The sequence below is a fragment of the Mesoplodon densirostris genome, chromosome 3 (genome assembly GCF_025265405.1).
Source record: "Mesoplodon densirostris isolate mMesDen1 chromosome 3, mMesDen1 primary haplotype, whole genome shotgun sequence".
NCBI classification, from domain to species: domain Eukaryota; kingdom Metazoa; phylum Chordata; class Mammalia; order Artiodactyla; family Ziphiidae; genus Mesoplodon; species Mesoplodon densirostris.
In genome coordinates, this window is record NC_082663.1 from 141,161,717 (window position 1) to 141,175,617 (window position 13,901).

The following is a 13,901-nucleotide window of genomic DNA, read 5'->3' on the forward strand; positions in this document are numbered from 1 at the left end:
CCGGATGCCGGAATCCAGATGGTGGGATGGGCTCCTCCTGCTTGCAGAGGGCCCTGGTTCTGGGGACCCCTCTCCTTCAGCTGCTTCGAGCACCAGGAGTGAGAGTGAGGAAAGTGCCTCTGACCCAGGCGAGGTGGGGCTTTTGCTCATTCAAGCCCCACCACTCCTCAGGCTGGGATCTTTGGAGGCAAGAATTGTGCACTGAAGGCAGTAGGTCCCATGGTACCACTTGGATTCTCCATCTGCCCATCCCTGGCTGTGCCACTTCAGGGACATCAATTAACCTCTCTGGGCCTCCGCTCCCTTATCAGTAAAATGGGCACAATGATGGATCAGGGTTGCCAGACAAAATACAGGGTATCCAGTTAACTTTGACTTTCAGATAAACAATTAAAAAAATTTTTTTGTATAAATTTAGACCATGCATCATTTGGGGATATACTTATGCTAAAAAATGTATTGGTTGCTTATCTGAAATTTGAAGTTAACTGGGTGCCTGGATGTTTATTTGCTGAATCTGACACACACACCCTTTTTTTTTTTTTTGGCTGTGCCACATGGCTTGTGGGATCTTTGTTCCCCGACCAGTGATTGAAAACAGGGCCATGGCAGTGAAAGCGCCGAGTCCTAACCACTGGACCACCAGGGAATTCCCTGACCCCACTTTGATGAAGCTTCAACCGCAGGACGTTGTGAAGATCCTGAGGGGAACCCAGGCACAGAGAAAGTGGTACCACTGATGGTCCACCATCCTTGTCTCTCCCAGGAGCTCATGGGGATGGGTAAGATCTGACAATTGGCTCATAAATACATCATCTGTCTCTGAGGACCAGAGCCTGGGTAACAAAATAGTGCCCTTATTCAACAGTTTTCACTAGAACTATTAGCAAGAGGCCAGGGACAACAGGGGTTCCACAGGAGGGCAGGGGGTCTGAGTTTCTTCATTCACAGTGTGTCCCCAGAACCCAGAGTCTGGCCTGGCGCCCTTCAGGGCTCGGTAAAGAGTTACCGAGTGAATGGCAGATGAGATTCAATAAGTAGTTACTGAACTCAGTGATTGATCCCATCAGTCTTTACTGAATACTTACTGTATGCCAGGCACCCCAATTCTTGCCTGCCCAGGACTCCCCATCAATGAAGGAGATGGTTATTAGCCCAGTCATCACCATAAATGCAAAATTATAACTTGGACAGGACCTGCCAAAGGAAGACCTCCCCCCCAACCCAGTGCTTGGACCCCCAGAATGGAGTCCAGGAGGGCTTTCTGGAAGACGTGGTGGAGACCTGGAGGGGGAGATCTGTAAGTGTAAACAGAGGACAGAAAGTTCCAGGCAGAGGGTACAGCATGTGCAAAGGTCCCAGGGTGGGAGGGAACATGGTGATTTCAAGAACTGTTTTCATGCCAGGCCCAGCTCCTCTTGACAATTTACAGCCTCCAACTGTAAATTGGATAGTTGGTAAAGCTAAGTTTATTATGCAGGGCAGGACAGGACAGGACAGGATAGGACATTGTGTCCTGAATCGCCCACACAGAGAAGGATGAAAGCCCCAGCACATCCTCAGCCCTGGCAGGGGTGAGACAAACAGCACCCAGCAACGTCTCTGCCCTGGAATTTCCAGAGTCGCCTGCCTCCCAGGTACCCCAGTCCTCTCCCATGATGCCCTGGCCACCTCAGGAGACAGGCTCAGGAGGAATGGGACAGGGCCACAGGCTGCTGGGTGGGGTCAGGAGGCAGAGAGAAGAGCTTCAGGATGCCCAGCTGGGAAGTCTCAAGGTCAAGAACCAGGGCTGGGGTGTCAACAATAGCAACCACTATAATAGTAATAGTAGCAGCTAACACTTATGAGTGCCCAGCCAGGCCTTGCTGAGACAGACCTCATTTTAAAACCACAAAAACCCCACCAGGAATGTAAATTGGTGCAGCCACTGTGGAAAACAGTATGGAGGTTCCTTAAAACAAAACAAAACAAAACATAGAGCTACCATGTGATCCAGCAATCCCACTCTTGGGTATATATCCAGAAAAGATGAAAACTAATTTGAAAAGACACATGTGCCCTAATGTTCATAGCAGCACTGTTTACAATAACCAAGACATGGAAACATCCTAAGTGACCATCAACAGACGATTGGTTTAAGATATATATACACAGTGGACTATTACTCAGCCATAAAAAAGAATGAAATATTGCCATTTGCAGCAACATGGATGGACCTAGAGAATATTATGCTTAGTGAAGAAAGTCAGACAGAGAAAGACAAATATTATATAACATCACTTACATGTGGAGTCTAAAAACTAACACAAATGAATCTATATACAAATCAGGGACTTCCCTGGTGGTCCAGCAGTTAAGACTCTGTGCTCCCAATGCAGGGGGCCTGGGTTTGATCCCTGGTCAGGAAACTAGATCGCGCATACCACAACTAAGAGCCCACATGCCACAACTAAGACCCGGTACAGCCAAATTAATTAATTAATTTAAAAAAATGAAATCAGACTCACAGACATAGAAGACAAACTTATGGTTACCAAAGGGGAAAGGGAAAGTGGGAGGGATAAATTAGGAGTATGGGATTTTATGATACAAACTACTCTACATAAAATAGGTAAGAAACAAGGATTTACTGTATAGCACAAGGAACTATACTCAATATCTTGCAATAACCTATAATGGAAAATAATCTGAAAAAAATACATGTATATAACTGAATCACTTTGCTGTACACCTGGAACTAACAAAATATTGTAAATCAGCTATACTTCAAAAAAAAAAGTCCCTCCAGGCTGGTTCCATAACTATCCCCATTTTACACACAGAAAAACAAGGTCCGGAGGAAGAAGCTGCTGGCTGAGGACTTGTAGTGACCCCAGGATGCAGCAGGTCTTAGTTTCAGTTGCTATGACAAAAATACTAAAGGCTGGGGAGCTTTAACAGCAGAAATTTGTTTCTCACAGTTTGGGAGGCTGGGAAGTCCAAGATCAAGGTGCCAGAAGATCTGGAGTCTGATGAGATCCCCCTTCCTAGTTGGCTGCCTTCTTGCTATGTCCTCATGTGGCAGAGAACAGAGAGACGAAACAGGCTCTCTCGTGTCTCTTTTTGTAAGGGCACTAATCCCATCAATAGGGGCTCAGTAGTACTGGCTGTAAAATGGGACTTTGGCTAACTGTGGATGTCCACATGTAGACCCTTCACGCCAGGCCCTTGGCCCACTCTGGGCTCAGCTCAAGGGGATTGGGATTGTGGCAGGAGGAACCCCCATCTCCCCTCCAGTTGAATCTGTAACTCTCTCTAACTTACTGTATCCAGTGGGAAAAAACAAATGTGCTCACTCAGGACTTATCATTAACTGCATACCTGCAGTCGGGAGGGAATGGCTGTAAAGGGAGTCCAATGGAATTTTGGGGGAGATGGAAATATTACATACAGATTGACAGTTCCAAGACTATGCATTTGTTAAAACTCATCCAACTGTAATCTATTGTATGTGAATTATAACCTAACCAAGCTGACCTTAAAAATAGGTATATGATATTTTATTTCGAGATTGCAGGGAAAAGGCAAATAAGAACAAAATCTAAATGCAATATACAAAGTCCCCTGTTTTGGAAACTCATGCAAGGAAGAAAAGTGAAATCTTAATTATATCTTTTGTAACAGTCTTTATTTTATTTTATTTTATTATTATTATTTTTTGCGGTACACGGGCCTCTCACTGCTGTGGCCTCTCCCGTTGCGGAGCACAGGCTCTGGACGCGCAGGCTCAGCGGCCATGGCTCACGGGCCTAGCCGCTCCGCAGCATGCGGGATCCTCCCAGACCGGGGCACGAACCCGTGTCCCCTGCATCGGCAGGCGGACTCTCAACCACTGCGCCACCAGGGAAGCCCTAACAGTCTTTATTTTAAAGTCTATTTTGTCTGATATGAGCATTGCTACTCCAGCTTTCTTTTGATTTCCATTTGCATGGAATACCTTTTTCCATCCTCTCACTTTCAGTCTGTATGTGTCTCTAGATCTGAAGTGGGTCTCTTGTAGACAGCATATATACGGGTCTTGTTTTTGTATCTATTCTGCCAGTCTGTGTCTTTTGGTTGGAGCATTTAATCCATTTACATTTAAGGTAATTATCAATATGTATGTTCTTATTGCCATCTTGTTAAATGTTTTGGATTTGTTTTCGTAGGTCTTTTTTCTTCCTTTCCTCTTTCATCATTGTTTTCTCTTGTGATTTGATGACTATCTTTTGTGTTGTGTTTGGCTTCTTTTTCCTTTTTTGTGTGCAAATCTAGTCTAGATTTTTCATTTGCAATTACCATGTGATTTTGATACAGCAGTCTATATATATACATGTTTTTTTGTTCGTTTTTTTTTTTTGCGGTACGTGGGCCTCTCACTGCTGTGGCCTCTCCCGCTGCGGAGCACAGGCTCTGGATGCGCAGGCTCAGCGGTCATGGCTCACGGGCCCAGCCGCTCCGCGGCATGTGGGATCCTCCCGGACTGGGGCACAAACCCGTGTCCCCTGCATCGGCAGGCGGACTCTCAACCACTGCGCCACCAGGGAAGCCCTACATGATTGTTTTAAGTTGCTGGTCTCTTAATTTCAAAGGCATTTCCAATAACCTGCGTTTGTACTCAGTATCTTACTAGATACTCTAGCTGTCCGGGTGTGCCAGTGAATATTCTTTTTCTCCCTTCAAAATAAAACACATCTGTATTTTAAGTTGTGTCAATATCAACATGCTATACATGAAGTATTTGTGAAAGATATGTGAGCATACCATTATATAAACACAGACAAAAGGTGAAAAAGCAGTTGTTTGGAAATGGAGATATTACGGCTGTCACAGCTGTACAGCTGTCTCAGTTTCCTCATCTGTGCTATGAGGGTAATGATACCCCCACATGCTGTGTGGGTCTGTACTGGGGACTGGGTAGGTTGGGGGTGATGCAGTAGGTACTGTCAGGGTAGGATAGATAAATCTTTGGTTGGATTGAGTATCTTCTGCTCTCTCTGCTGCATTTATTTGTTTTATGCTAATGAAAGTCAACAAAGGCTAGATGCACATCTCACCATTGTCCAAATGCTCGGGTTGATAATCTACAAGGCAGGAGCCTTCCCTGTGTGGCCAGGGCCACCCCAATGAGGCATCAGCACTGTCCCAGCCATGCCGCAGTGCACAGCTGCCCCTTGACAAGGTCCAGTCCTGGGGCTGCTTCTATCCTGGAACAATCTTGGAGGTGGTGAAGAGCCCAGGCCGGTATCCTGAGACTCTGGAGTCCTGGGATAACCAGGAAGTTGGACTCAGGGTGACCAGTAGGGGAGCTCATGAACTGGCAAGGGGACCTGGGGAGGCTGCTTTGGGGACTCAGCAATGTGGCCATAGCCGGGTTGGGCCCAGTGTGTGCAATTCTGGCCTCACTGGAAAGTCCAGCCCATCAGCCATTCACTGGAGGTTAAACAAGAGCTCATCCTCCTCAGACTGCAGACCCCAGGGCAGGTGCAAGGGTTGTAGGGAAGTCAGACAGCGGACCCAATACACCTGTGAGACAGACAGACAGACGGAGACACAGAGACAGGAAAGAGTTGGAGATACAGGGAGAGACATACAGAGAGATAGGGAGAGACAGAAACAGAGACAGAGAGAGACACAAATAGAGAGACAGAGTTAGTGAGAGACAGGGAGAGAGACACACACAGAGAGAGATAGGGAGAGACAGGATGAGAGAGAGACACAGGAAGAGAGATATGGATGAGAGACAGGGAAAGAGAGACAGAGAGAGACAAGGAGAGACAGAGAGATGAGGAAACAGAGAGAGACAAGGAGGGAGAGAGAGAGAGGGAGAGACAGAGAGACAGAAACAGAGAGAGAGAGAGAAGAAGATGGCAGGGATGGGGGAAGACAGTGGAGAGACAGAGAAAACCGACACAGACAGGGAGAGAGAAGTAGAGAGACAGGGAGACAGTAGGAGAGACGGGGGTGGGGAGAGACAGAGAGAGCTCTTGGGCCATTCATTCCAACCCCCCAGATCTGGCCCGTGGACCTCTCCCCAACACCAACCAGACTGGCACCCCTTGGACATACAGATGGGGGAAACCAAGGTCCCAAGCTCTCAACCTGAAGCTCCAAGGCTGTGACATGGGCCAGGACCCTCAGGAGGGAGAGGTGCAGGTAGGACTCCAAAGGCTGGGGGGCAAGGAATGAAAGGGACCCTAGTTCCTGGTGGGTTTCAGGGGTGATTTTGCTTTTGGAGCCAGGCTTGTCCAGTAAGAGGAATTCCGCCTCTTGGGTGAGGAGCATGAACTTGGGATTAGCACGGACCTAATAAGGTCGAGGAGGGTGGGGCGCCGTGGACACGTGGTGAGTGTAGCCTGGGTCACTGTGAATCTGGGGATGGCCCACAGGTCGCTGTGTGTTCTCGACTGCAGGAAGTGTTTGAAAGTTTCCATGACACAGAGCATTTTGAAATGACCTCTGGGCTCCTGAGTCCGATCCCAGGCCTGATGTCCAGGACTGAGGAAAATCTCAGCTCCTCCTGGAGACTGGCCCAGAGGCTCCAGAGTGGGGATGCCGAGAAAATGTTGAGAATGACCTGGGCCTGAGATGGAGGCGCCAGACAGCCTCGAGGGGGCGGCTGGGAATTCTGCTCCTGGCATCCTCCCCTCCCCTCCACCTGGCCCCCGCCACTGCAGGAACACGCGGTGCACCTGCCAGCAGAATGACCCGAGCAGGGACTACTCCTCCTTGCCCCTAGGGAGGCAGTTGGAATAGATTGACACCCACCTACTCCCGCCAGGAGCTGCCTCCCTGGGAGATGCTGGTGGAAGCCGGGACTCGGGGAGGGAGGGGAAGTGAGAAGTAATGGCCTGAGGTTTTTTTTTTTTTTTTTTTTGCGGTATGCGGGCCTCTCACTGTTGTGGCCTTTCCCGTTGCAGAGCACAGGCTCCGGACGCGCAGGCTCAGCGGCCATGGCTCACGGGCCCAGCCGCTCCGCGGCATGTGGGATCTTCCCGGACCGGGGCACGAACCTGTGTCCCCTACATCGGCAGGCAGACTCTCAACCACTGCGCCACCAAGGAAACCCTGGCTTGAGGTTTTAGGGGACTTGGGGACTCATCTCATTCCCTGAGTCTGGGGCACTGGGGCTGGCCTTATCTTTGATGTTCCTGAGGAAATGGGCTGGAATCAAAATGACCAGATCTAGAGAAACCCATTATTTCACCAGGAAAAACCTCTGAACCATGGCTTCCACCAGGAGTGAGAACAGGAGGACAGATAGGCCAGGAGCTTAAAATGAGCTTGACGTGCATCCCAAACCAGGCAGGGGAATATGCCAGCCATGTAAAAGTGCATCCATCTGAACAGAACAAAACAAAACAAAATTCAGAAAAGAACCAGGCAGAAATCAGAAATACCAGGTAAGAAAAAAACCTCATAGTGGAATCAAGAATGCAGTGGTAAAATGGAAGATCAGATGGAGGGCACCTTGCATCAGGAAAGAGAAATAAATGAAGCTTGGATACTAAGGTACCTTAGTATCTCTTAATACAGTGGTTTCTTTTTCCCTGAGGGGTTGAGAACACCAATTTCTTCATTTATTCCTCTTTCCTACCATATGACCCAGCAATCCAACTACTTGGCATATACCCTGAGAAAACCATAATTCAAAAAGATTCATGTACCACAATGTTCACTGCAGCACTATTTACAATTGCCAGGACATGGAAACTACCAAATGTCCATCGACAGATGAATGGATAAAGAAGATGTGGCATGGGCTTCCCTGATGATGCAGTGGTTAAGAATCTGCCTGCCAATGCAGGGGACATGGGTTCGAGCCCTGGTCCGGGAAGATCCCACATGTGCGGAGCAACTAAGCCTGTGCACCACAACTACCGAGCCTGTGCTCTAGAGCCCACGAGCCACAACTACGAAAGCCCGCGTGCCAAAGGCTATGCTCTACAACAAGAGAAGCCACCACAATGAGAAGCCCGTGCACCGCAATGAAGAGCTAATGCAGCCAAAACTAATAAATAAATAACAAATAAATTTTTAAAAAAAGATGTGGCACATATATAGAATGGAATATTACTCAGCCATAAAAAGGAACGAAATTGAGTTATTTGTAATGAGGTGGATGGACCTGGAGTCTGTCATACAGAGTGAAGTAAGTCAGAAAGAGAAAAACAAATACCGTATGCAAACACACATGTATGGAATCTAAAAACACGGCACAAAGAAGAACCTAGTGGCAGGGCAGGAATAAAGACACAGACGTAGAGAATGGACTTGAGGACACGGGGGTGGGGGAGGGGAAGCTGGGATGAAGTGAGAGAGTACCATTGACATATATACACTACCGAATGTAAAATAGATAGCTAGTGGGAAGCAGCCCCGTAGCACAGGGAGATCAGCTCAATGTTTTGTGACCACCTAGAGGGGTGGGATAGGGAGGAAGGGAGGAAGACGCAAGAGGGAGGGGATATGGGGATATAGGTATACTTATAGCTGATTCTCTTTGTTGTACAAGAGAAACTAACACAACATTGTAAAGCAATTATACTCCAATAGAGATTTTTTTTTTAAAAGATGCTAAGGAAGGGACTTCTCTGGTGGCACAGTGGTTAAGAATCTGCCTGCCAATGCAGGAGACACGGGCTAGAGCCCTGGTCCGGGAAGATCCCACATGCCGCAGAGCAACTAAGCCCCTGCACCACATCTACTGAGCCTGCGGTCTAGAGCCCGGGAGCCACAACTACTGACCCCGTGTGCCACAACTACTGAAGCCCAGGCACCGACAGCCCGTGCTCCACAAGAGAAGCCACTGCAATGAGAAGCCTGCCCACTGCAACAAAGAGTAGTAGCCACACTAGCCACAACTAGAGAAAGCCCGCAGGCATCAGCCAAAATAAATAAATAAATTTTTTTTTTTTAAAAAAAGGGTGGGCTTCCCTGGTGGCGCAGTGGTTGAGAGTCCACCTGCCGATGCAGGGGACACGGGTTCGTGCCCCAGTCTGGGAAGATCCCACATGTCGCGGAGCGGCTGGGGCCGTGAGCCATGGCTGCTGAGCCTGCGCATCCGGAGCCTGCGCATCCAGAGCCTGTGCTCCGCAACGGGAGAGGCCACAACAGTGAGGGGCCCGCGTACCGCAAAAAAAAAGAAAGAAAGAAATACTAAGGAAGCAACGGGGATAGTGGATGTACCATATTCACGGACAGGGAAGCTGAGGCTCTAAAGACACTGATTCTTTCCATCTAAAGCTTTATTTATTTATTTATTTATTTATGGCTGCATTGGGTCTTCGTTGCTGCACACGGGCTTTCTCTAGTTGCGGCGAGCGGGGTCTACTCTTCCTTGCGGTGCGTGGGCTTCTCATCTCAGTGGCTTCTCTTGTTGCGGAACACGGGCTCTAGGTGCGCGGGCTTCAGTAGTTGTGGCACGTAGGCTCAGTAGTAGTAGCTCGCGGGCTCTAGAGCACAGGCTCAGTAGTTGTGGGGCACGGGCTTAGTTGCTCCACGGCATGTGGGATCTTTCCGGACCAGGGCTTGAACCCGAGTCCCCTACATTGGCAGGTGGATTCTTAACCACTGCACCACCAGGGAAGCCCCTCATCTGATGTTTTAACACACCCCAACCAAAGTCACAGCAGGGTTTTTTCCCCGGGAACTTTAAGATGAATCAAATTTTTATCTGGATAAGCAAAGAGTTGTGAATAACCAGGATGCTTCTGCAGAAGAACAGGGTGCTGTTACCTGTCCTAACAGATATTGGGATCCATTACAAAACCTGTAACTGAGTCAGAGGGGTGTTGGCACAGGGAGAGACACATTAACCAATGTATTGAATTTAAATGCCTACAGACACCCAGCGCAGGTCAGGAATTTTGCTCCAAAATGGAGAGGGTCTGTCCCAGCAGTGGGGAGGGGAGACTATCTCATAAAAGGATCTGAGAAGTAAGAGTCCATGCTAAAAACCGTTAAATTGAATCCCTACATCACACAAAACTCAATTCCATATGGGTGAAGGGGTTATGTGCAAAAAAAAAAAAAATCTTGAATAAAGCTTAAATATCTTGGTAGAAAATATAGGTGAGCAGGACTTCCCTAGTGGCGCAGTAGATAAGACTGTGCTCCCAATGCAGGGGGCCTGGGTTCAATCTCTGGTCAGGGGACTAGATCCCACATGCCGCACCTAAGAATTCATGTGCTGCAACTAAGGAGTCCACGAGCTGCAACTAACGCCCGGGGAAACCAAATAAATGTTTAAAAAAAAAAAGAAAGAAAGAAGATATAGGTGATCTTCACTAAGGAAAGACTTCCCCCAAAAGAGCCAACAGGCATTGTATACTACATGAGAAAATATTGACCAATTTGTATATATTAAGATTAAAACTCTTTGTTAATCAAAGTACCTTGAAGAAAGTAAAGAGACAAATTACAAACAAGAGGAAGATATGTGCAATATACTCAACTGACGGAGGAATAGTATTGAACATATATAAAGAACCAAGGAGGAAACCCACGTGGCAAGATGTTCAGAATCGACTGGAGATAAGGAAGATGTAAATCAAAACACAAGTGAGTTGTCATTTGATTGACAAAAGCTACAAAATCCAACAAAACCAGTGTTTCCCAAGTCACATATTCATGAGAAACTCAGACTTTCCAACACTTTAGAAAAGCATCTGGAGTTTTTGAGCATATCAGAGTCCACAACCCACAAACCTCTGAAATCCCCAAAAGAGAAAGACATGCCTCCCTACCCCTGGCCAGAGTGCCCTGGGGGTAGGCACTGCCCTCTCAGGGCTGGGGCACCTGCGGGAAGACAGGGGGGTCGTTATTCGGGATGAGAGTAGTGTGGAAGTTTCCTGGGGCTACCGAAACAAAGTACCAAGAACTGGGTAGCTTAAAACAACAAAAAACTATTCTTTCACAGTCTGGAGGCCAGAAGCCTGAGATCAAGGTGCTGGCAGGGTTGGTTCCTTCTAGAGGCTCTGTCCAACACCTCTCTCCTGGCTTTTGATGGCTGCTGGAAACCCTTAGCATTCCTTGGCTTATAGCAGCAACATTCCAGGCTCTGCCTCTGTCTTTTTTTTTTTTTTTTTTTTTTTTTTGCGGTACATGGGCCTCTCACTGTTGTGGCCTCTCCCGCTGCGGAGCACAGGCTCCAGACGCGCAGGCTCAGCGGCCATGGCTCACGGGCCCAGCCGCTTCGCGGCATGTGGGATCTTCCCGGATCGGGGCACGAACCTGTGTCCCCTACATGGGCAGGCGGACTCTCAACCACTGCGCCACCAGGGAAGCCCAGCCTCTGTCTTCATATGGCTGTCTCCTCTGTCTCACATCTTCCCCTCCTTTCTCTTATCTTATAGGGACACTTGTCATTGGATTTAAGACCCGTCCTAATCCAGGATGAGCTAATCTCGAGACCCTTACCTTAATTAAATCTGCAAAGACTTTATTTCCAAATAAGTTCCCATTCATTGGTACCAGGTGCACATGTCTTTTGGAGGATAACCATTCAGCCCACTACAGAAGAGACCCTTGATCCTAAGATCACTCTCTAACACACGGAAGACTCATCAGCCTGAGGTTCAAAAGCCACGCGCCTGATACTGCAATTCTTGTTCCCTTCTGTGTCCCCAGCCCCCGGAAAGAACCTGGAACACAGCAGACTGTAGGTGATTCCAGAGCAGTGAAATGAGTAGATCTAGGCTCCAACCAGCTAGGTTTAAGTCCTAGCCCTTCAGATCAGCAACTTGACCTCTCTGTGCCTCGGCTCTCTGACCTGTAAAGTAGGGCTGATAATACCTGCCTGGAGAGAGTTGAATCGTGGCCCCCCAAAAATCTGCCTACCCAGAACCTCCAAATGTGACCTTATTTGGAACAGGGGTCTTTGCAGATATAATTGAGGGTCTTGAGACAAGATCATCCTAGAGTAGGGTGACCATAAATCCAATGACAGGTGTCCTTATAAGAGACAGAAAAGTAGAAGACAAAGAGAGACAGAGGAGAAGACAGAGACAGAGGTTGGAGTAATGCAGCCACAAGCCAAGGAATGCCGAGGGTTGCAAGCAGCCACCAGCAGCCGGGAGAGAGGCAAGGGGTAGATTCTCCCTCAGGGCCTCCAGAAGGAACCCACCCTTGCCCACGCCTTGATTTCAGACTTCTGGCCTCCTGAACTGTCAGAGAATACATTTTTATTGTATTAAGCACCAGGTTTATGGTCATCTGTTACAGCGGCCACAGGGCTATATTGCCTCTTAGGACTGTTAAGATGCTTAAATGAACAATACCTTGTACACAGCCTGATATGCACTTAATTTATGATCACTGGGAGAATAAAATGTACTAATACAGCAAAGCATGAAGTAAGCGCTGGCTATTGATTGAATGAGTGATCGAGGCAAAATGAGGATGAGGCATCAGTGAGCCCCCCCAAGACTGCTGACCCCTGGCTGCCCCCAGGCCCGGCGGTGCCCTGCTTCCCCAAGTCAGCAGGTAGTGCGTCATCTTAGCACAGATAATGCCCTGCAGGCAGCAGCCCAGCAAACCTCCCAGGCTGCAGAGGGTGGTTGGAGCCGGATGCTATTTGCAGACTGAAACCCAGGCCTGCAGCTTTGGCCACTCACTTGCGAAAACAGCTGCTGCTGCTTCCTCCCTGGGAGAAAGTCCCCTAGTGAGGCTACGCAGGGGAAAGGCAGGGAGCGTGGAAGGGGGTGACTCCATTCCCAGGGGAGCCTTGGGGAGTGATAGCACCTCTGTGCCTCGGTTTCCCCTCTACATCTGGGCCGCACGGGGGCGGGGTGGGGAGGGGGTGCGTGGGGTGGGAGGGGATTCCAAGCTCCAGGCTGGGGAGATTGAACCTGGGGATGCTGAGTAAATCACTTCGTGTCTCTGAGCCTCTGTTTCTCCATCTGTGAACTAGTGAGAAACACACGGCCACCAGAGTAACCACACGCGGTCATGTCTTTCCCTTGGGAGACACAAATCAAGTCCTATGCGCCACCCCCACCCCCACTGCCGCCAGGCCCTCCCAGCATGCCCAGTTGTTTTTGTTTTATTTGGTTTTGTTTTGTTTTGGCCACACAGCAGTGGGATTTTAGTTCCCTGACCAGGGATAGAACCCATGTCCCCTGCAGTGGAAGTGGGGAGTCTTAACCACTGTACTGCCAGGGAAGTCCGCCGATTGTTTATTGTTTGTTTTTGTTTTGTTTTGTTTTGTTTTTTACCGCTACGCGGGCCTCTCACGGTTGTGGCCTCTCCCGTTGCAGAGCACAGGCTCCGGACACGCGGGCTCAGCGTCCATGGCTCACGGGCCCAGCTGCTCCGCGGCATGTGGGATCCTCCCGGACCAGGGCATGAACCCACGTCCCCTGCATTGGCAGGCGGACTCTCAACCACTGCGCCACCAGGGAAGCCCTGCCGATTGTTTTTAAGGTAAAGACCATGGCCCTCCCTGTGGCCCCCAAAGCCCCATGAGGCCCAGCCCTGCTGCCCTCCCCGCATCATCTCCTTCCATGGCCTCCTTGCAAACAAGCTCATTCCCAGGTCAGAGCCTTTACCTCTCTGCCTGGAACCTTCTCATCTCACCTCCCACTCTCTCCCTCCCTTCATTTGGGCCTGGGCTCCAATGTCACCTCTACCAGGAGGCCCTCCATGACTTCCCAATCTGAAAAGACCCTCCCTCTGCCACATCTGGTCGTGTGTCCCACTTTATCCGTACTATCCATCTCCCTCCCTGCCTCCAGACCATGAATCCCTCAAGGGCAGGGATGTCTCAATTGTCCCCAGCTGTGTTCCCAGCCACCAGTCCAGGAACTGGCACACAGTAGGCATGTGATAAATGACTCTTATTATCAATGTGATTTTTTGTGAGCACATTGATTTGACACTGC